The 22,530-nt window shown below is 45.7% G+C and overlaps 1 protein-coding gene across 1 annotated transcript in view; it reads right to left on the bottom strand.

Moving 5' to 3' along the window:
• Positions 1-22,311, bottom strand: part of PAK1 (p21 (RAC1) activated kinase 1) — a 406,732-nt gene extending 384,421 nt beyond the window's left edge. Inside the window, exon 1 of the mRNA XM_078658509.1 lies at positions 22,206-22,311. The gene's annotated coding sequence lies outside the window, so the exon portion shown is untranslated. The remainder of the gene's footprint in view (positions 1-22,205) is intronic.
• Between the last annotated feature and the right edge of the window lie 219 nt (positions 22,312-22,530).

The raw sequence follows: 22,530 nt of genomic DNA, 5'->3' as shown, positions 1-22,530 counted from the left end.
CTGCTACTCTCTCTACTGCGCTCTACTACTCTCTACTACTCACTCTCTACTCTATTACTCACTCTCTTCTCTCTACCTCTCTCTACTTCTTTCTCTACTAGTCTCTACCGCTCTACCTCTCTACCTCTCTACCCGCACACATATACACATATATATATGCATATGCATTTATGTATGTGTATATATATATATATATACATACATATATAAACATATATAATCTGCATATCTATATAAATACAAATATAAATGCATGAATACATATACATATATGCATACATATGCATGTTATTTACATGAAAGTTTTAAAAACACTAATAAAAGCAAAGCTAAAAAGCCACCTCATTACAAACAGAATGGCTTTAACTTAAACGAGGGCGAGATCTATTGCATTTTCAATGCTTGTTTACTTTGGTTCCATCAAGAAGGCATTCAGATGTGTCACACATTTGCCATAAATTCTGAATGTTAGCACTCTAGTTGCTCATTAGATCACTGTAGTAAAGCTACTGCTCACCAGGGAAGTCTGCTGTTAATCATACTTTCTATTTCTATGGCAAAATGAACCCCCTCATTTTGTTCCTTTTTAAATTAAATGTTTTCAGACTTACCACTTCATTCCAATCAAGATGGCTTCTGGTGTGCCATACGTAAAAATGTTAGCGCTCTAGTTGTTCTTTAGAACACTCTGGGACATTCTGTCATTGGGCTATACTTGGGCTACATCTGGGTGATATTTGGGCTACATTTGGGCTCTTTTGTCTCTGGTGGCCATCTTGGGAGACTGCATGACAGAATTTTTTAATGAAATAGAAGAGGATTTGGGAAGTCACTCAAAATGTGCCCTAATTTTTCTTTCTGCAGCACTAATCATACTTTCTATGGCAAAATATACCCCCTCATTTTGTTCCTTTTTAAATTAAGAGTTACCACTTTATTCCAATCAAGATGGCTTCAGGTGTGCCACACCTTTGTAATAAGTAGGATTGTTAGCGCTCTAGTTGTTCTTTAGAACACTCTAAGAGGCTGCAGTAGAACACAAAGGAATCAACGGACAGTCTTTGTCCTTGTTGGATGTACATGTTTTACTGAGAATGTCAGACTTCATTCTCACATGACTGAGAAAGATAATGTGAATTTACAGAAAATATGCTTTTCAGTTTAGCTTATAGATCCCCTTCCAAACCACTGTGGGAAAAGCATGAGAGAATAGTTTTCTTTCAAACATGATTCATGATATCCCAGCAGAAGGCTTTTTCACATGGTAAAATCACCTTAGAACACACCACAATTCCTAAAATGAGTATGGTACCATCAACAAATGATTTATAAATGTAACTAAAGTCCTAAAACCCTCTATTAACTACAATTCTTTTTAATGAGGTGCTATCATGTATATTGGTCCCAAGATGGCTGCCAACACTTCTTGGATGAAGTGCTGACAGCCAATCAGATCTCACGATGAGATGTGTGGTTAGGCTCTGCCCAGATATATAGGTGTTTTTGAAGTTAATTTTCAAAAAAACCACTGGAGCAATTTTCACCAAATATAGCAAAGGCACTGCTGCGTACCAGTCCCTACAATTTTGCCAAGTTTGGTGTAATTCCGTTCAGCGGTTCGGGCTGTAGCCTTGTCAGAACGTCCTATGGAAATTAACATGGGGAAAACACGTTTTGGGACCCCCCTTTTTTCTCAGCACCCACTTCACGAATCTCCCCGAAACTTTCAGGGAAGGAGCGCAGCAGAGCTGGCCAAAATTTTGGAAAATTACACGCAAATTCCTCAACCGGCGCCAAAGGTATTCCCAATAGAATGTTGCGGATTTCCTATGGTAGCTAGGTCCTAACTATATATACCTATTGGCTATTTTGCCAGTAGGTAAAATAAATAAAAAAAAAAATATATATATATATATATATATATATATATATATATATATATATATATATATATATATATATATATTTTTTTATTATTATTATTATTATTATTTTTTATGGCCTTAGCCACCACATTCTTTCACATGAAATTGCTTCGTACGAGTAAAGTGAGAGGGTTCTCGACAAATCTGATCTTTCCCGCTCCCCTTGAGGATGATGTCTGATCACGAGCTCCCAGGTATGGAAAACACGCGGGAAAAATACTTGGTCACGCGACCTCACCGACAAATACGGGCTCCACTGTTTGAAGTCAGAGAATCTGACGGTGATGAATGGGGAAGGCCCAAAGGGGGTGCTCCGGTTACAGATTCGATTTCCGAAAACCCTGCCAAGGCTGTTGAACCACAATTAGCCCCGGTCTCCTCAGGCAAAGACAACACGCGGGGATAACCGCGGGTTAATAAGTTGAACCCAGTAGCAGGTTTTCTATTCCTTCTTTAAAACCCAGCCCTACAGTACAAGAGCTGGTCTGCGGGCGATTACACGCAGACATCTGCCGGCTGCAACACAAACAATTCATTAAAGCAAAGACATTTTATTTTATGAAATAGTCGATTTCGAAATGGAGCAGAACAAACAGCGTTTTTAAGATAGAAAATAACCAAGTAGGGTTGGCCCGTCAGTACCCACTTCCTGGACTAATTATTAGGTTCCAGAGGCCCATAATCACGGTGCTTATTACATCACCATAAACTCAGACACAGTTCCCACCTCTTATTTAAAATTTACAAAAAGCTTGTGCACTCTGCGCGCTACCTGCAACACCAGAGCTCGAACACCTCCACCTGCATCGGTGCGACTCAGAGCCACAGATGTCCACTAATTGTGCCCAAAAAGGTGATGGGGACTGGTCACATGCAAAACTGGGAAATGGGGCTTACATTTTCGCCCATGCTGGCTGCCTGCCGGGAGTACAGTGCTCTTGGAACGAGCGGAACCCCCTTTGTACTGCACCATAAGGATGTATGTCGTCCCCTTGATCCGAGGTAACCAACTTGCTTGGGCCTGTTAAACACGTGACCTCACACCTCTGCACCTGCTCCCAAACAGGTGAGCTGAGCTCCCACCTTCTCTAACATATGAACTCGCCACATGCTGCAAAATTGTCAGCACTGAGCCACTGCTGCTGGAAAATCCCACTAAGCCTCTCGCCTGGCACAAAGCACACACAGCTCACCACCTGCCACAAACACACCCACACAATATAACCACCTGTCAAAATATGGCTGTGTTCACAGTTCATCCACCATCTCTGACAGGAAAAGGCAGCTCAACACCACATCTCTTAGCTGTAAAATAAATACGAAATCTTTCATTTGCAATAGAAAGTGCAAACTCACAGTTGCCCCCACTGTAAAACCAAGTTTACATGTCCTCCAAAAATAAGCACATTTCACCGAACAGCTCACCAGATGCTCTCACGTCACATAAAGACAGTGTGTGGACTGCCCCAATACACACAGATATCAGCAACTGCCCATCACCTAACCCTATCGCAGCTCATATACCAACCCACCAATAAAAAAATCATGCAAATATTGACCCCAAAACACGCATACACTAGCTGACAATCTGTCCCTAAGTACACACAGCTATTCCTTCAATCTTCTACTTCAGACACCAAAGCCATCCATGTGTAGAAAGAGACCCCAAATGAAAATGTAACCTTTCCTGGCCACCGTACAACCACAAATCTGGGCAGCCTATGAAAACACTGAATGCAAATGAGCTAGTAAAGAGCATTGCGCATCCTATTACAAATAGGAAAGCATTCTGAAGTGATGATGGTGCCTACCCACCCATCAGACCTTCGCTAGCCCAGAGGCGAGGATAGCTCTCCTGATATCCCAGTGGAAAAGGTTGAAAGTAGATTCCACTAAAAACACAAAATGAAGCAGGGGCTGGACGGGCTGGACGACCTGTCTTTAAGAGGTCATCGTTAAAGAGATAAAGAAGGCAGGCGCAAATAAGCAAAAATATCAATGGAAAGAAAAATGCTTCTTTGTTATGCCCGGTTAGATAGGTTTAGGAAGATCAACATTCTTCAAATATGTGGATATTAAGCAGGTTAAATTGGTTCCTGCAAAAAAGGTGACTAGGTTTTTGCTCACCATTTGAAGTGCATCTCATACTACAGAAGTTATCCGAGTATCTGCTGTTGAGATGCTAAGGGAGACAAAATGGCTACAGTTTGATACAGAAGGCCTCCAAACTGGTAGTTTTATTTTATTTACTGTATTCTGGTATGTAAAAGACTTTCACAATTTAATAAGGTTACAAAAATGTGAACTTACAGTTTCTGTATTTGTGCAAGAATGGCATGTTACACTTTGGTTTTGCAACCATTCTGCAAATGCACACATTGATCATGCCACAAGTAAAGAGAAAACAATAATAAACTATTTGACAGCAAAGGCCACAACAAATAATAATTTGTGGCAAGAACTAGTCACTAATTGGGTTTCATTTTGTTTAAAGAGAATGATAGTGGTCCAACTTAAAATAAACAGTTTGAACACCGAAGGTTGGACAATGTGGAAGAATTAAATTACCATCACAACTGGGAAAGGAAATGCACAACTGGGAAAGGCAATGAAATTCACAATTTATACCAACACTGAGACCTTTAGGTAGCAAATACCATATACTTATATGGGTGCACTTGTAAGAGGCAGTATGGACAGGTCATCCGAAACCAGAGTGATCCTTTTTCCTACCATGCTTTTCCTATACTTAGTGTATTCTCCTCGGACACTGATGATTGTAAGGGACACACTGAAGATGGTGATTTTATTAATTTTATTATATTGATCTCTGTAGCCTATTCAATATATTATAATTGCTCAGTAAACCAGGCTAACACACCCATTGATTCTGTGGGTTTCCTTTCCGTTTCTCTGAATAGAGTAAGTGGTGGAAGTCCTACGACTAATGCAGTATCCTCCATCTTGGTCAAAAATAGCATTGCTTGCCAAATTTCTTATTCCTTATGTGAAGTGAATAATGTCTAGGAGTACGCCTGGCGCTCAGAGAATGCAATTCACTAAGAAACAAGACTTTTAATATATGAGAAGAAGGTTGTTCGATCCATGATCAGTAAGATAAGCGTAAAGATTCTACAACTAAGATAAGATGAATTTGCAAACTTAGCTGCAGGGGTCTTTAAAGCCAAACTTATGTATGCCGATCCAAAATTACGACATAAGTTTGGAAACCAATTAGTGATTGTGCTTCTATGCTGTTGCAATTGAATATTAGTGTCAACATGGTTGGGATCAGAGTCAATATGGCATAAATTCTCCAATGTTTTTGCTCGAATAGTCAGTTCAGCCTGGATAGGTCTGCAAATGACACTTTTTTTGAAAAAAACCTTCACATTCCTATCCCAGGAGACAATGTAGTTTTCACTGGTGGGTATATTAGTTCTGTTTAAAAGTTTTATGTAGGAAATCAAGCTGGCAGCTATCACCCCTTGCTATGCGCTGGAGTGAGATCACAAAGTGATAGGAAAGACTGACTTCCTTAAAAAGAATAGGTTGCAGTGGGATGAGGTAACCGCAGCTAGAGTCTCACAAAAGTTTAACGCTGTAATAACTATATGCTGACTCTCTGAATGAAGTTTGTAGCCTTGCGGAGGCTACTGACTATATATAGACTTAAGAGCCTGACACAGTCACATGAGCAGGAAAAAACTGAGTCCTGAGAAATTCAAAGAGGAACTGCTTAGACAAGATTCGCACAGGGCTACAAATAAGGTAAAAAAGTAACACATAGCAGAGAAAGCCCCTGGAACCAAAAAGAAGCAACAGGGTAATAGAGGTTGTTTAAAGACGGTCTAGGGTGTAGCTGTTAGAAATGTCAGTGGCTAGTCAGACTGCAGACTGGCTCCAAGACAGTGTTTGCACTAGATTCTTGACAGAGTGGTATAAAGATGGGGAAGAGTGTAAAATGAATGTTCTGCAGGTTGACTTGCTCAAGGATATTGAAAAGCAATGAATACATGAACTGAGAGTACCAATTTTGGCTGCTGCCCTTGAAGGTAAAGATTCAATCTATAACAAGGAAGTAGAGAATGAATGGCATGTTGCAAGAGGCTAATCCTTCCATCGCAGACAAAAAATGCTGTTGCTAGGAGTAGCAGAAATTAGATCTGAATTTAATTTAGCTGCAATATGGCGCATTAAACTCACGGTACTACTGTGCTGAGTAAGGCATGAGATGCTAACTGAATATCGTTTAAATAAAAAGCACAATATAACATTGGGAAGACAGCTGGTGATGTTAACACTGGGTCTTGCACATTTCCCTACTTGTGTTGCATGGCTACAGGTAGAGGCCATTAATATGAAATGTAATTATAAGATGGTTTGTAAACATGTCTCATGCATGCTTCTTTTTGGTCAGACAACTAGATCTCGATAGGAGTTTTAAAGGCTGTTTTCTTGCTTGAAGAAACAGGAACGAAAATGGGGCTCTGAAAAGCTCAGTGAAAAAAATTGATACACCGCTGGCCCTGTCAAGGCTCGTACAGTGTAGCTAAATTCACAGATTTGAGGAAAGGGAATTTATATTTGGAGGTGTCAATGTTATTTTTGTTTCCAACCTTTGCAAAGTTCAAAATTTGCAGTTTTACAATACCATGTTTTTTTCACACACAAATTCTGACTTTGGTGAATGACAATAATTATGCATGCATTTGTGATTGTTCACACAAAAACTCTGCAAAAGGTAAACTAGTACATCAAAAATCTGTATACATTTTTCATCTTGAATGGGTTCAAAAAGAGTGAAAATGATCTTGCAACGCTGGAAAGATGGTATCGCATTGCACAGAAAATCTGCACTAAAGTTAAACCTAATGGTGAAAAAAAGGATTTTTGCTGGCAAAAAAGCTTTGCAAAATCCGACTTATTTTGTCTTTGTATGAAGTCCAGGAAACACAATACAGGCCTGGCTAATCTCCCTACATTGTGCTAAAGGCTATCTTTGAAAAATGATAATTTTAGATGGGATTATAATTGTATTTGGGTCATCTGTCTTCCTTGCATTAATGATTCTAAAATAATACCCAACCTGTCTTAGAGAAGAACCCTAATCAAAGAGGCATAACCTCACATTAAAGTTTATGTTAATGCAGCTATCACAAATAGAAAATGTAAACATTGGTATATTCATGAGATTAGATGCATTTTTAAACTTCTGCTCAATACAATTCTTAAATTCCACAATGCACTATTTTTAAAGTTTAGGATTTTTAATGTGTGGATTTAAGAATCTATTTTAGATTGGGAGATAGGTTTTGGGGTTTGTAACATTCAAAAAATATAACTTAAAATAGTTACACAATTTGTATAAACCCTATACCATGACTTTTGGTCTGGCAAAATGAAAAACTTTACAATATTGGAAAACGTATTCTAAAATGTGGCTGCTAAAATAAAAATATTTTTATATGTGACTTTAGCACAGTCTGAAATGTAATGTATTGGATAATATATTTACTAAATTCCCCAATAAACTCCCACTAAGTTCAAGGAAGAGCAAGGAATTGGAGCTTGTTGAATGCAAATGCACGACAAGAGGTAAGCACATAAAAGACACCTCATGTATATACAGGGCTTTAAGTGGTCCGGCAGTTTTTAGGTCTCGCCTTTTCCCATTCCACAGGAATGGAAAAGGAGAGAATTCTAGTGGTCAAAATACTCGTCAAACTATGGCTTTTTCGGTGCGGTTTTCTTCGAGTTCACGTGAAATCACGTGACCAAACAAGCACGCGCATCAAAGGCATCAGCCTCCTTCCCTCCCTCCTAACCACGGCCGCCAGGCCATGATACCACATCAAAGGGCTTCTCCCAGCGTGCGCTCTGCGGCTTCTCCTCCCCTACTTTCAGTTTCCCGCCCGCCCCCACTTCCCATGCATGTCTTGTTCTACTTTGTTGTAATGAGTGCGGCACCCGCTTCAGGGACACCGCACGGCCATTTCGTACAGTTTGCAGCATTTGTTTTTACGGGTGCTTCCTGTGTGTTCATCGCACCAGAAAACGGAATTTGTATTTCTAATTCTTCATGCAGCAAAACCCTTGGCAATCTTTAGTCCACAATTTAGTCGAGATGTGTGATTAAGGCTTCTCCCAGCGTGCGCTCTGCGGCTTCTCCTCCCCTAAATTTACATGGCCGGCCGCCCGTACTTTCAGTTTCCCGCCCGCCCCCACTTCCCATGCATGTCTTGTTCTACTTTGTTGTAATGAGTGCGGCACCCGCTTCAGGGACACCGCACGGCCATTTCGTACAGTTTGCAGCATTTGTTTTTACGGGTGCTTCCTGTGTGTTCATCGCACCAGAAAACGGAATTTGTATTTCTAATTCTTCATGCAGCAAAACCCTTGGCAATCTTTAGTCCACAATTTAGTCGAGATGTGTGATTAGGGCTTCTCCCAGCGTGCGCTCTGCGGCTTCTCCTCCCCTAATTATACATGGCCGGCCGGCCGTACTTTCAGTTTCCCGCCCGCCCCCACTTCCCATGCATGTCTTGTTCTACTTTGTTGTAATGAGTGCGGCACCCACTTCAGGGACACCGCATGGCCATTTCGTACAGTTTGCAGCATTTATAAATGTATAAATGCGAGACCTATTACATTTGCAATCTAATAGGTCTCGCATTTATACGAGTGAGCTATTGGCATTGTAAATGACAACGCTTTTTGTTTGTTTTAAAAACCAAAACATAAATAAAAGGCATTGTCATTTACAATGTCAATAGCTCAAACTCGCGTGAATGCGAGACCTATTGCATTGCAAATGCTTGTTTTAAAGGGGGCTTCGAAACGGGTCTCTATCGTGCTCGGTTTTGTGCCCCGGCACAGGCGGTCCGTTTTTTTACGGACTGCGGTGCCAGCAAGCACATCCATGTGCGGGTGCTCACACTGCTCACTTCTCACTAGTGGAGAAGTTACGGGCTGACGTCATGCCAGGTGAGCGCTGTAGGGGAAGGGAAATCCTTTAAAAAAAAGAGTCATTTTCTCTCTGGATTTCCCTTCTCTTTTTGAAACTCAGGAGCAGCAACATTGTTGTGGTGTCACCAGGGCTTTAAGTGGAAGCTTTTTTAATGTTATACACAAGTCATACTTGCTAATTATTGATCTTATGGAACTAACAACCATTGACAAAGCCAACAGTCTTGACGTGTTGTAGATATGATGTTACTTGTTGTATCCTATATCTGGATGCAATGACAGAAACATCAAAATACAAGTCGGGCGGCACACTATGCTAAGCGCAAATCTTTAGCCTACGCGTTTTTAAGCCACACCCTTAATTACATTGGCCACGCCCCTTTGAGAGACCCCCCCCAGTTTTTTCATCCCACTTTAAGCCCTGTGTGTATATATAAAAATGGACGTTAATACCCATTGACCAAGACATCTGTTTTAAACCACTGAACATCAAAGTCTACAGTGCTAACAAACGCACACAAACCCAAAACATCTGCCTGGGTCCTTCTGACTGAAATTTTTGCTCCTGCAGGTAGTACGCAATATGTTAATGAGCGCACAAATCTAGAGTCAGACAAAAATGTTATTTGGGACATGTAGAGCAAAATGTCAAAAGGAGCACCCCCAACCTACTATGGGCAGATAGGGTGGAAATCAGGGAAGACTCGAAAGAGGTTGAAAATCCACTAAAATATACTGCAATAGACTATTTGAAGACCAAAGAGAACGCAATACGCTAAATGAAAAACATTATTGCCATTAGCAGTAGTTCACAAAAATATTAGTCGGGATCAATATGTAATAAAAATAAAAATCAGTATTGTACTGCGAACCCTACGCTGAAGAAAATTATGGAGGCAGGGGCAAGTGAGAGCAAGGGATGATTTCCAACCAAAAGGGTGGAAATCACACCCCCGTCCCCAAGGAAAATCAGGATGAGTTTGTATACCCTAACCATGAAGTAAGCAGATAACCAGGCACTGTTGTGTATTGCTCCTTGACGCAATAGTAATCAGTTTAAAACAATGAAGGTTTGCAAACTTTATTACTTGGAAAACCTCAGGATTGAGAATAGGGGAAATGGGTGCAGGATATAGACAAAGACATGTACTCCAACAGTGCACGGCTAAGGTACTTGTACAGAAAGCTCTGGGGCTTGGCAGCTTGGTGCAGGTTCTGGTCATATAAAATGCCCAATACACACCAGACTCTGGAGCAAGAAAGTTATGTGCAGAGCACAGATGAACACTCTGAGTTACAAAATGTAGTGCTAACCTTCCAAAAAGTAACTAAACCCAAGCGAACTATTAGGTTTCTAGCATGGGAGAAACAATACGTTTTCTAAAATAACCCTCACTCACCAAAAGGTCTCTTGGTGGCATGCTTCATCAACGGGTTCTTCCCGCCTCGCTGCGGAACGGGGCGTGCTACAACTGACGAATACGTGGGAGCACTTTTAAGTTAAATGATGTTATGTGTTTGGTGCAAGAGTGGAAGGGTCAGAAGTGAGAGCATTAAAAAATACCTGGCTATGTGGAGAAACTAAACTTTAATGCTCCCTCTAGCTGGTATTAATAAACGTGGGGAGTAAGGAGGGAAAGTGCTTTAATGAGCAGTTTCCTCAGTGGTTGACATGTTTCGAAGCCCAACCCTAAGCTTCTCTTCAGGACCTATTATGTTGATCCCTATTACCACTCTGACTGTAGCCTAGAGCCTTTCAGCCTAGTAGGTGTTCTAATTTAGTTGGTGGTGTGGTTACATATAGCGCCAGTGCTGGGTTTGTGGCAGGCCGAATTCTTCCCGCAATGCCGCAAAGGACTCTAGTTCACCCTGGGAGAGCAGGTGCAACAAAGTATGTATGCCCGCCACATGCCAGGGAGTCCAATCAAGCATGTCCCCGCCTATGCAGATGCCACGATTAGGTCATATGTGAGCCTTGTCATGAAGGTAGGCATCCACCGAGAGGAGCTTGTGGGCTCACGCCCAGGTTCTGTACATTGCCTGGATCATAAGGTTCAGGGCCCCAGTGCCGGTGGGTACGAGTAGGTAGAGGGGAAGCAGCCCCAGCGAGCCACGGACAAGAAGATTTTCAACTATCACCCGTAATGGGGATCCCAAACCCATGAATGCCTACTGTGCCAGATGGAGAGCCATACAATAGTGCTCCACAGAAGGGAGGCCAAGGCCCCCATTGATAATAAGTTTCTGAATGACTAAACAGGGTCTCAACGAACCCCAGACAAAGGTCTTGATGGCCTTGTCCACTTGTCGAAGTTCCGAGAGAGGCGTTATCAGGGGGACAATGCCCAGTATGTATGTGAAGCTGGGGAGGGTCACCATTTTTGCAGCCTGCATGCGGCCCCAGAGGAACAGGTTCAGTTGTGACAACCTATCAAATACGAGCTGCATGTGCTCCATTAGTGGGTCGAGGTTGTCCTCTATCCTGCGCTCTAAGCCCCAGTTAACATAGACGCCCGGTTATTTTGGACAAGCAGCCTTCCATTGAAACAGGAATCAAGCAACAGCAGCAATGGTGGTAACTCTCGAAAGTGGGAGGGCCTCGCTCTTACCCCAGTTGACTTTGTAACCAGATATGGCCGCAAAAGCCTCAATTGCCTCAAAAATCCCACGGATGGAAGAGGACAGAGCTGAGCGAGTAAGCAGAATATCATCTGCATACAAGTATAGGTTAGAGGGTCCACCAGATGTAGGGATGCCCACAATCCGATCCGACTGACGTAAGGCCGCAGCCAGGGCCTCCATGGTGACGAGGAAGAGCATAGAAGAGAGATGGGGCATCCCTACCGCGTTCCTCAGATTAAATTCAACTTTCTGTGCCCGGTTCATAAACCATACTGAGGCAAAGAACTAGAATACCAGCACATAGTGACAGGAAGCCTAGGTGAAATGCTAATGATGCCAGTGAATTTCACGAGATACCCTAATTTCGCATTACGCAAATTTAAAGGAATTCCTCAAAATTATGCCTTAATTGATTTCGCATAATTTTTTCATGCATTACACATTAACAAGTATTGCGAGATACCAGAAGGAAACTGGTTTATACAGAAAATGTTCTGCCAAGAGACATGTTCTACTCAAACCAGTCTCATGCTAGGATCTTGCAGGACTTTTGTGCAAGGTGTGCACTCAGGTAAAAAAAAAAAAAAAAAAAAGAAGTGATGCGGGATACTGGCAAATCATTTCATACAACTAATGCAGAATTACATGAAATTGTCAAGGAATTGGGCAGACTTCCACCAGAAAAGGTTAAGCTATGCAGTCAAAAAGAGATTGGAGTGGACCCTGGGTGCAGAGTTGGACCTATATCAAAAATGATATTTCAACTCAGTCATATATAGGTTCAGGAAACTTGAAACCGAGCTATTTAGACCTCAAATTATCTTTTTTAAATTGAACTGTGGTTGAAAGTTGAAAATAATTTGACAAGTTTAACAACTCATTTGTAACACACGTTGCCATCCTGTAGGAAAGTGCCTCTTTTGGACATGGTTACCCCCCCACTTTTTGCCTGGAAAAATATGTACATTGACTGGAAGTGCACAGAGTCCCTGCCAACCAGATCCCCTGTGCCAGAAGCTCTTTCTCTAAACTGTACCTTTTGTTTCCCAATTGGCACAACTTCAGTACCTCTTCTAAGTCCCTAGTAAATAGTACCCCTGGTACCTAGTGCATACCAGCGTCGTGCAGCTTCCCAGTCCGACCGACGTCTCCGAGTGCCATCCAAAGGTACACTTGCTCTAGATGGTGAGCTTAGCCTCTGCACCACGTTTTGAGGCCGGAGGACACACCGGAGCCGCAAGGCAGCAATAACCGGTGTTCAGACCCCTCGCTGCAAAAACCCACAAAACCAAGTCCAGGCCAACTCCAACTTTACAGCCAGCCAGCACCCGACGACTGGCCTCAGCACTGGCCCAACAGCACCAGACTCATCGCTCCAAGGTGCCAGATCCTGACGGCGAAGTGCTTCTTTGTGCACCGTTGCCCAGCTATACAACTTAACTGCACCCAGCACGCCCGGCCAGGGCATCATCAATCAATCAATCAAGGACATTTGTAGAGCGCACTACTCACCCGGAGGGTCTCAAGGCGCTTGGGAGGGGGGGGGGTGCTGCTACTGCTCGAACAGCCAGGTCTTGAGCTTCTTCCTGAAGGAGAGGTGGTCTTGGGTCAGGCGCAGGTCGGTCGGGAGGGAGTTCCAGGTCTTGGCGGCCAGGTAGGAGAAGGACCTTCCTCCCGTTGTCGTTCTTCGGATGCGGGGGACGGCGGCGAGGGCGTGACTGGCTGATCGGAGGTGGCGCTTGGGAGTGTAGAAGTTGATGCGGTTGTTGAGGTAGCTCGGGCCTTGATCGTGCAGGGCTTTGTGTGCGTGGGTGAGGAGACGGAAGGTGATTCTCTTGTTGACGGGGAGCCAGTGCAGGTCTCTCAGATGTCCGGAGATGTGGCTGCATCGGGGGATGTCGAGGATGAGTCTGGCTGATGCGTTCTGGATCCGCTGGAGTCTCTTCTGGAGCTTGGCGGTGGTTCCGGCGTAGAGGGCGTTGCCGTAGTCCAGTCGGCTGGTGACGAGGGCCTGGGTGACCGTCTTCCTGGTTTCGGTGGGGATCCACCGGAAGATCTTCCGTAGCATGCGCAGGATGTTGAAGCACGACGAGGAGACGGCGTTGACTTGTCTGGTCATGGAGAGGGAGGAGTCCAGGATGAAGCCCAGGTTGCGTGCGTGGTCTGTCGGTGTGGGTGCGGTGCCCAGGGCGGGGGGCCACCAGGAGTCGTCCCAGGCGGAGGGCGAGGAACCCAGGATGAGGACTTCCGTCTTGTCCGAGTTCAGTTTCAGGCGGCTGGTCGTCATCCACTCGGCTACATCTTTCATCCCTTCGTGAAGGTTGGCTCTGGCGGCGGCGGGGTCGTTGGTCAGGGAGAGGATCAGCTGGGTGTCATCGGCGTAGGAGATGATGTTCAGGTTGTGTTGGCGTGCGATGGTCGCGAGGGAGCTCATGTAGACGTTGAAGAGGGTGGGGCTCAGGGAGGATCCTTGAGAGACGCCGCAGATGACTCCGGTGGCCTCTGACTTGTACGGTGGTAGACGGACTCTCTGTGTTCTTCCGTCGAGGAAGGAGACGATCCATTCCGGTGCCTTCCCCTGAATTCAGACGTTGCTGAGGCGCTGCACTAGGGTGCGGTGGCAGACAGTGTCGAAAGCCGCGGAGAGGTCTAGGTGGATGAGGGCCGCTGTTTCTCCGTTGTCCATCAGGGCTCGGATGTCATCGGTGGCAGCGATGAGGGCGGTCTCGGTGCTGTGGTTGGCACGGAAGCCAGAGTGTGAGGGGTCGAGGGATCCATTCGTCTCGAGGAAGGCGGCCAGCTGCTTGTTGACGGTCTTCTCGATGACTTTGGCTGGGAACGGGAGGAGCGAGATAGGGCGGTAATTCTTGAGTTCGGTGGGGTCCGCAGTGGGTTTCTTTAGTAGAGCGCTGAGCTCGGCGTGCTTCCAGCCCTCCGGGAAGGTGGCGGTGTCGAAGGAGGTGTTGATGATGTCCCGCAGGTGGGGTGCGATGACAGCGTCGGCCTTGTTGAAGACGTGGTGAGGGCAGGGGTCGGTCGGAGATCCGGAGTGGATGGAGTTCATCATGCGGACGGTGTCATCGGTGCTGATCGGAGTCCAGGCGCGGAGGGTGGTGGTGGGCGGCGTTGCTGCGGTCGTTGTGTGCGATGGTTGAATGCTGAAGCTGTTGTGAATGTCCGTGATCTTGTTGTGGAAGTAGGAGGCGAGGGAGTTGCAGAGGTCTTGCGATGGGGTGATGTCGTTGTTTCCGGCGCTGGGGTTGGAGAGCTCTTTCACGATGTTGAAGAGTTCCTTGCAGTTGTGTGCGTTATTGTCAGCCGGTCCTGGAATGCAGTTCTCTTGGTGGCGCGGATCAGTTGGTGGTGCTTCCGGGTGGCGAGCTTGAGGGTGGTCATGTTGTCCAGTGTTGGTTCCCTTCTCCAGACTTTCGAGGGCTCAGCAGTCCTTCTTGGAGCTCTTGAGTTCGTCTGTGAACCATGGGGCTTTCTTGCTGCCGGGTCTGCTGGGCGGGGTCCTCAAAGGGGCGAGTTCGTCCGCGCAGTTGCTGATCCACTTCGTGAGGTTGTCGGCGGCCTGGCTGGGGTTCGCTGAGCTGGCGGGAGGGTGCTGACTCAGGGAAGCGGCGAGCTGGTCGGCTGTGATCTTGTTCCAGCTTCTTCGGGCAACCTGTTGCTGGTGGTGGTGGATCGTCGTTCTTCTGAAGGTGATGTGGACGCAGCTGTGGTCCGTCCAGTGGAGTCCTGTGGCATGGCTGAAGGCGATGTCTTTGCTGGATGAGAAGACGGCGTCGAGTGTGTGTCCGGCGAGGTGGGTGGGGGTGGTCACCAGCTGCTTGAGTCCCAGGTTTGCGAGGTTTTCCAGCAGGGTGGTGGTGTTGCGGTCGTCGTTGTTCTCCAGGTGGAAGTTGAGGTCCCCGAGGAGGACGTAGTCGGCCGAGGGGAGGGCGAGCGAGCTGATGAAGTCGGCGATGTCCTCGCTGAATTGTGTGCGTGGTCCCGGGGGTCTGTAGATGAGGGTGCCTCTGAGGGTGGTCCTGGGGATGACGTGGATCTGGAAGTGCAGGTGTTCGGCGGGTGTGATGGTGTCGTCGGTGTTGGTCGTGATGCGGATGGTGTTCCTGTGAATGATGGCGATGCCTCCTCCTGTCTGGTTGACGCGGTCTCTCCGGATGATCTTGTAGCCGTCCGGGATGGCGATGGCGATGTCGGGCGCTGAGGAGGCGTTCATCCAGGTTTCCGTGAGGAAGGCGACGTCTGGGTCTGTGGTGTCGAGCAGGTTCCAGAGCTCGACGGCGTGTCTGTGGACGGAGCGGGTGTTGAGCAGGATGCACTTCAGGTGGCTGCTGTTGTTGCTCGTCTTGGTCTTGGTGGGTGCGGGTCCGGATGCAGATGAACTTGCAGGAGCGGCAGCTGAAGGGTCCGTGGGTGCGTCTCGGGGTGGCTCGGTAGCATCCAGGGGGTCGGCCGGCGTTGAGTGCGTTGAGGGTGGCGGCGTCGTACGTCCGGCGGGAGGGCTGGGGTCTGCGGGGGCCAGGGGTTCCGGCACTGGGCGCGGTCCAGGCGCAGACGGGCTTACCTTTGGCGCGCCTTCGGCGCGCCCGCTGCGCGTTCGCACGGTCGCCATATATGGCGAAGTGCGAGGGAGGGCGGAGCAGCTGGGAGGCGGGAGCGGGGAGGGTACAGAATGAAAAAAGGGGCGGTGTTCTCACGGCAGCAAAGCCCTTGTGACCCCTACTCTCCCTTGAGAGCCTTCAGACTTGACTGCAAGTCCCCCTTTGCGTTTTGAGGTGGCCCCTTGTCTTCGCAGCGCGCCAACTACAGAGACCCCTTTTTCTTGGTCTCCCTAGAAACACTGGAAGCTCCAGAGACCTTGGCCCTGGCACTTTGGACCTTGGCCCCGAACCTTCCAATTTCCAAAAGAGAAACTTATTGCATTGTTTTTCCACTTGCATTTTTCCTTCTATAGGAAATGTATTGTGCGTGATTGCGCACAATTGTGATTAAAGCATGTTACTGTACTTTATCATATTGCGAAAAGTATTTACCTTGTACCGAAGCTCTTGGTCTAAAATATTTATATAAAAAGAAGTACTATTTTTCTAATTTGGTCTCGACTTCATCCCTTGAATGTGTGTGATCATGCATTGCCTTTGTGAGAACAACAAATGCTTAGCACTACCTTCCGATAAGCCTAACTGCTCGCCCACACTGCCACAAAATAGAGCTAAAATGATCTACTTTTGCCTCTGTACACCAATAGGGGTCTCTTCGACCTCACTGCACAGTGTACCCCATAGTGGGGCATTATATAGAGACGAGGGTTTCCTACACATCCTAATTCAGCTGCTTATGTCTTCCTTTGCAGTGCTCTGAAGTAACAAAAAGACAACACATAGTAATTTACAAAATCTCCAAATAATTACTACAGTACCATCTGTGTCTCTAAGTATTTCTTTCGTTTTTCTTTTTTAATCCAGATGTTTGCAAAATATTGATGTACCGCAGGATAAATCAATCATTGTTTATCAATTTCCAAACAAGCATCCAAAGGTTTCTGTCCTTAGGAAGACTGTATCCAAGGAAAGGGAGGTCAACAGATATAGGAAAAGCTGGAATGTGTACACCATATTGTAGTCAGTATTCAAATTCAATGCAGTCCAGGTATACTACTGAATTACTGTCTGTAATAAAGGGGAAAAAAGAACCCACCATGAAGAACCATTAGAAACTCAAATATCAGGTATGATTAGACTATGCCAATGAAATTTCTATTAAAAATGTCATTATGTAAATGAACGTCAACCAGGCTCCTCAATTACTTCCCAAACTTCTTACACAATTCCAATACTAAATGTAAGCATTAGCCTAACGCTAATCTTCACCTTATCCCCTATTAGCAATCCTTGCCCTCTTTAGCACCTTTACACCTTACTTTTATGTAACTTTGAATTTTAGTGAGCATTGAAAAACGCTTTTCAACATTAGTTTTATTTAGCCTTGGTGACTTTGAAATACAATTTGTTGAAATTACTCCTATTCGTCTTTTTTCTTGGCAAAAGACAACCTTGTGCCTCCTGCCCATTCTTTCAGTTCTAAAATACGTAGAATTTAACCTTCTCAAATTCCTAATATTTTCTACAAAATAATGATAATAGTACATCTATGTAGATCATATGTACAGATATAGGGGCTTTCAGTCAGCCCTCTTCATCTCTGGGTATGTTTAAGTGTGACACACATTTGTCTTCGACCCACTACACAAGACAGCGTGGGACAACTGGTCAGTCCACTTCAGCCCTTGTCTCACTTTACTGATAAGGATGACGTTTTGCTTGTGTACTTCTCCCTGAACCGTAGTCCACTTCAGTGCCAGGACTGGTCGGTGAACTTCTACTTTCATTTCTGCATTCATTTTGGATATATATTTTTTTTTTAATATCCTTTTCGGATGGGAAATTTTTTGTTTCACTTTTTTGTACGCATAGGCACACTACCTTTAGATAACACATTATCACTTCTCATTACTTTTAAGCATTTAATGACTATTGTATATGTTTGCAATACATAAATAGTGTATTTGCAAAAGCCAGACCTACTGGCTTTGCAAAGCCTTGAACTAATTAGAAAGCTTTAAACTAAAGTTCACTAGGATGGTCCATGTCACTTAACGGTGGCAGGCTTAAGTCTTAAAAACCTTCTGGACACCTAGCTCATCAGCAGCCACGCAATGTCAAATTAGAAGGACTTTCCACTCTCAACCAAAGGTGCCAAGAATAGAGGGGAATTTGTGGGTACAATCCTTACAATATTGAAGTAGGTAAAAGAAGACAGCTTGAGGGTAGTGGAGCTCAAAAAATGAAGAGCTTACATAGCAGGAAAAACAAATACTGAAATACCCTTATTTATCCCCCAAAAAAACAATTGATGGACATAATGCAGAACAATGTCATACATTCACCCCAGTACAGAGATCTGGGCCTAAATCCATCGTTTTTTTGCTCACCCTGCCATGCCAGCTTGGACCCACCCATATGCAAATCAGTCTTGACCCTGCGCTCAATGGGAGCAGTCCAGCCCGAACTGCTAGGCCAGCTCCTCCCTGGACTGGAAACAAGCATCCTAGGACCGGTTTCGGGATTTTAGCCCTCATTAGCCACATTACCTTGACTCCAGTGTGATTCCCTGAAACTGGTCCCAGGATGCTTATTTCCGGTTCAGGGAGGACCTGGCTTGGCAGTTCAGGCTAGACTGTTCCCACGAAGAACAGTGTCAAGACTGATTTGCATATGGCTGGGTCCAAACTGGGGTGATGTGGTGAGCAAAAGAATGATGGATTAAACCCAGATCCTTGTGACTGGGAGTGAATTTTTGCATTGTCCAGCATTCCGTGCATCAATTGTTTCTTTTGCATATGTCACCCTAAGTGGGCAGGGTATGCCCAGAAGTGGGTCCTGTGCTCACTACACCACTGGATTCAAGCTGGTCTGGCTGATGAAGGGTGCTGCCCTGAAACCAGTCCCAGGATGCTTGTTTCCGGTCCAGGGAGGATCTGGCTTGGCAGTTCGGGCTGGACTTTTCCCACAAGGAACAGGGTCAAGACTGATTTGCATATGGCTGGGTCCAAACTGGGGTGGTGAGCAAAAGAATGATGGATTAAACCCAGATCCTTGTGACTGGGGGTGAATGTTTGAATTGTCAAGCATTCCGTACATCAATTGTTTCTTTTGCTTATTTATCCCCAGGCACCCAGCCATTGAGAAAAGAGAAGCAGGCTGAGCATGATGGAACTCACAGGTTTGACAAAGTCCTTAATCTGTTTACACGAGCCCACCATCAAACATACCTTTCCCGTCTGGAAGAGGTTTATTATGAGTTTCTAAAGACATCACCTCAAGCCCTTGCCCATACATACAGCAGAACAAACATCTGCTTTATCACCATTATTAGTAAAACAATGTGTAACATCCCACCAAGACCTAGTAATCAGTCTGAGAGTTGAATTCCTTCCTTATGAATGTGGAAGACTCTTACCGCTTTTTCAAGTTCTTTTTTTTTTATTTAGAGTTTTGCAATTTTCAAAGTAAGATTTATATTCCATGTTATCTGAAGCATAGTAACAATAAAAGGAAATAAACATTTGAGAAAGAAAGGTATAATAGCAACTGTTTATGACCAAAGAGGATGTTGAATTCACGTGAAGCACAGGATATTAATTGATGTAGGCTTAAAATTGAGGAAAGCAAGGTGAAGTCTTATCTACTTAAGCAAGAAGGGAGAGCTGGGACCTACTGTGAAACCTCAGCTGTGCAACCAGCAGTCCCCTGGCACTTCCTGGAGGTAACTTGCTCTTCATCGCTATGCTCTGCAGATAAATGATTTATTAAAGCTAGGAGACAGGAAGGGAACTCACTCAGACACGCCCTGTGTCTGCCATTCTGACACTACCAATTTGACTGCAGTACACCACACGAAAACGCTTTTACCACCAGTGCAGGTGCACCCTCATCCCTTTCCTTTTTAGTTGTTCATCTCTTTTCAAACCATATTGCAGAGGAGAGACCTCCTGCCCCTGAAAATAAAATCCCTTCAATGACTGTTGTGCTACCTACTCAAATTCCAATCCAAGCATGTCCAGCAGACAGTCACCACCCCTTTTGCTGTCCATGTTTTGCTACTCTACATCAATGATTTTGTTGTGGATGCCATTCTGTGTATTGCCTCTTTCCGCCACCATGCCTCTTCTCTGCCTACTAGTCCCTCGTGAATCCCTTTCAGAGCCTGATTCATCCACAGACCTGTGAATATCCCAGAAGGCATCTCTCCTTGTAGGCAGAGTGCATCACAGTACCACTAGGACTCAGACTACCGTGGAACAGGGGACATGGGGCCAGGGAAACACTGCCACAGTGGAACGCAAGTTCTGGAAATACCAATGGACGAGCGATTACAAATCGAGAGAGAAAGTATAAGAAGAGGATACAAATCTCAGGAAGACAAGGAACAAGCAGATAGCACACTAGAAGAATTAAGATCACAAATACCCGAGACAAGAAACAGAAGAGTAATAGACACTGGACTGCTGAGACTGGCATGCACCCACAAGAGTTGCGGGAAGACAAGAAGCCCGTGGCAACGATTAGTTGCAATTCCATCAACAGACCATCAAAGTCATGGCTGGCATGGGTTAGGGAAAGAGCCACCAAACACGCCCCGCAGAGGATTCCGAATGGATGGCTGGACATAGTTGACATGCCCTGAATAGTTTGCAATGTCTCAAGATCCAATGGGCTCTTAGAGTGCCACCACCGCAGGGTCAATGCACACTCTAACAACCACTTCACACACTTGAAGAACATGGCACCACAAACTCATAACATTGTTTGTTTCTCAAAAGGTGGGTGTATGCTGTACGAAATCTATGTGCATGCAAGAAAATACCACTCAGGAACCGACCACCAGTCACAACTGGTCACCACCCAACACTGTCTGCAAAATTACCTCGGATATTTCCATAATTAACAATCTTGATCATGTAAGTGATGCATAACGCAATAAAAGTATTTTTCTGTTCAGGACAATCAATCTTGTGAAGTAAACAATACACTAATGAAAAGTCGGGTAGAGCTGAAAATGTACTAGGCCTCCTTCAAACAACCTGGTTTAATAATAAGCAAACGCATAAGATTTCATAAATTCCAGTTGACGCTCAGTGTTTGTGCTGTGCCCCCAACACACACACATGTTCAGAATACTGACCCATAATCTGCAAATGTATTAACCGCCCGGCAAAAGAAATATAAACATATATAAATAACATGCACATTTTCGGGAGTGAATTGAGGGTTTAAAGCTAGCTCACTGTGTTATCGATTTTCTCAAGATGTTAACATGCTCATTTGCTCACAATATTTTCTGACAGGTGTTTCTGGAGAAAACAGGCCAGTTCCCTCTACATACAACCGCTAGCATGCAACCTGGTCCTGAAGCAAAAATGATTTACAGTATCAAATAAAACGAAATGTAGGTTTTGGAAAATAACTCACACTGCCTATCCTTGGGATGTTTATAAAATAGATCCCCAAATTGGCAGAGACAAATTTCAAAGTGATCCACTGGTAGGGGGGCTTCTTTCCTACAAAGTTGTTCAGGCATCACCTTCTACCTGTGTCTAACTTCCAAAGCAAGCACTGTCAGCTGATGGGATTATCAGGGGGTGTTATATTTTTCTTCATGCACGCCCCCCACATACAATAAATAATAACACTCCCTGGAGCAGAAGGGACAGGCACTTCCAATACTCGAGGCGCAGTCCTGATCACAAGGGAAGCATGGCAGGCTGGTACAGTAGATGGCAGCCCGGCGGGGGCACCCAGCCAGCTGCTGTGCTGACCTCATAGTGAGATCAATGGAAGCAGGCACAGAGGGGAAGTTGTGTGTGTGCTGCACCTGTACGCACACGCCCTGCGCCGCGCCAGGCCAGCACCTGCTCACGCCGGCGTCAGAGGGTGAGCCGGGCACAGGGGAGGAAGGGAGGGCGGCTCAAGCAAGGGGTGCTTTGAGCAGGCACGGAGGGGTCGGGCAGACTTGAGAGCGAGTTGGGCAGAGAGGGGGAGAGGCAGGTGGGCTGGTCAGGGCGAGGGTCCCCCGGAGAGGGTCGGGCGGCTCCCTGGATGTAGCTCCCGGACTCACCTCCTCGTGGGTCCGTCTCGCGGCGCTACCCTCGCCCGCAGCGGCGGCGGCGGCTCCAGGCTCAGTGCACGCCCGGCACCTTCCCGGGTTGGTCCACCCGCCCCCCGGCGCCAGGTCCCCGCCCCTGCAGGCCGTGCCTCCCGCCCCCTCAGCCCGTGTCCGCCCCTCGAGGAGGCGGCTGCGCTCGCACATCCATGTGGGCGATCCCAGCCCTCGCCGCTCGCAGACGGATCATCTGTGGCGGGTGTCTGTGGCCTGCAGCTCCCCTTCGCCTCCACTGTCATTCTGCTCTCAAGTACGACCACAGCTTGTCACATGAGACTCC

The sequence above is a fragment of the Lissotriton helveticus genome, chromosome 8, assembly GCF_964261635.1.
Source record: "Lissotriton helveticus chromosome 8, aLisHel1.1, whole genome shotgun sequence".
In the NCBI taxonomy this organism is placed as follows: domain Eukaryota; kingdom Metazoa; phylum Chordata; class Amphibia; order Caudata; family Salamandridae; genus Lissotriton; species Lissotriton helveticus.
Note: the sequence above shows the minus strand (reverse complement) of the source record. Positions and strands in the feature narration are given on the sequence as shown.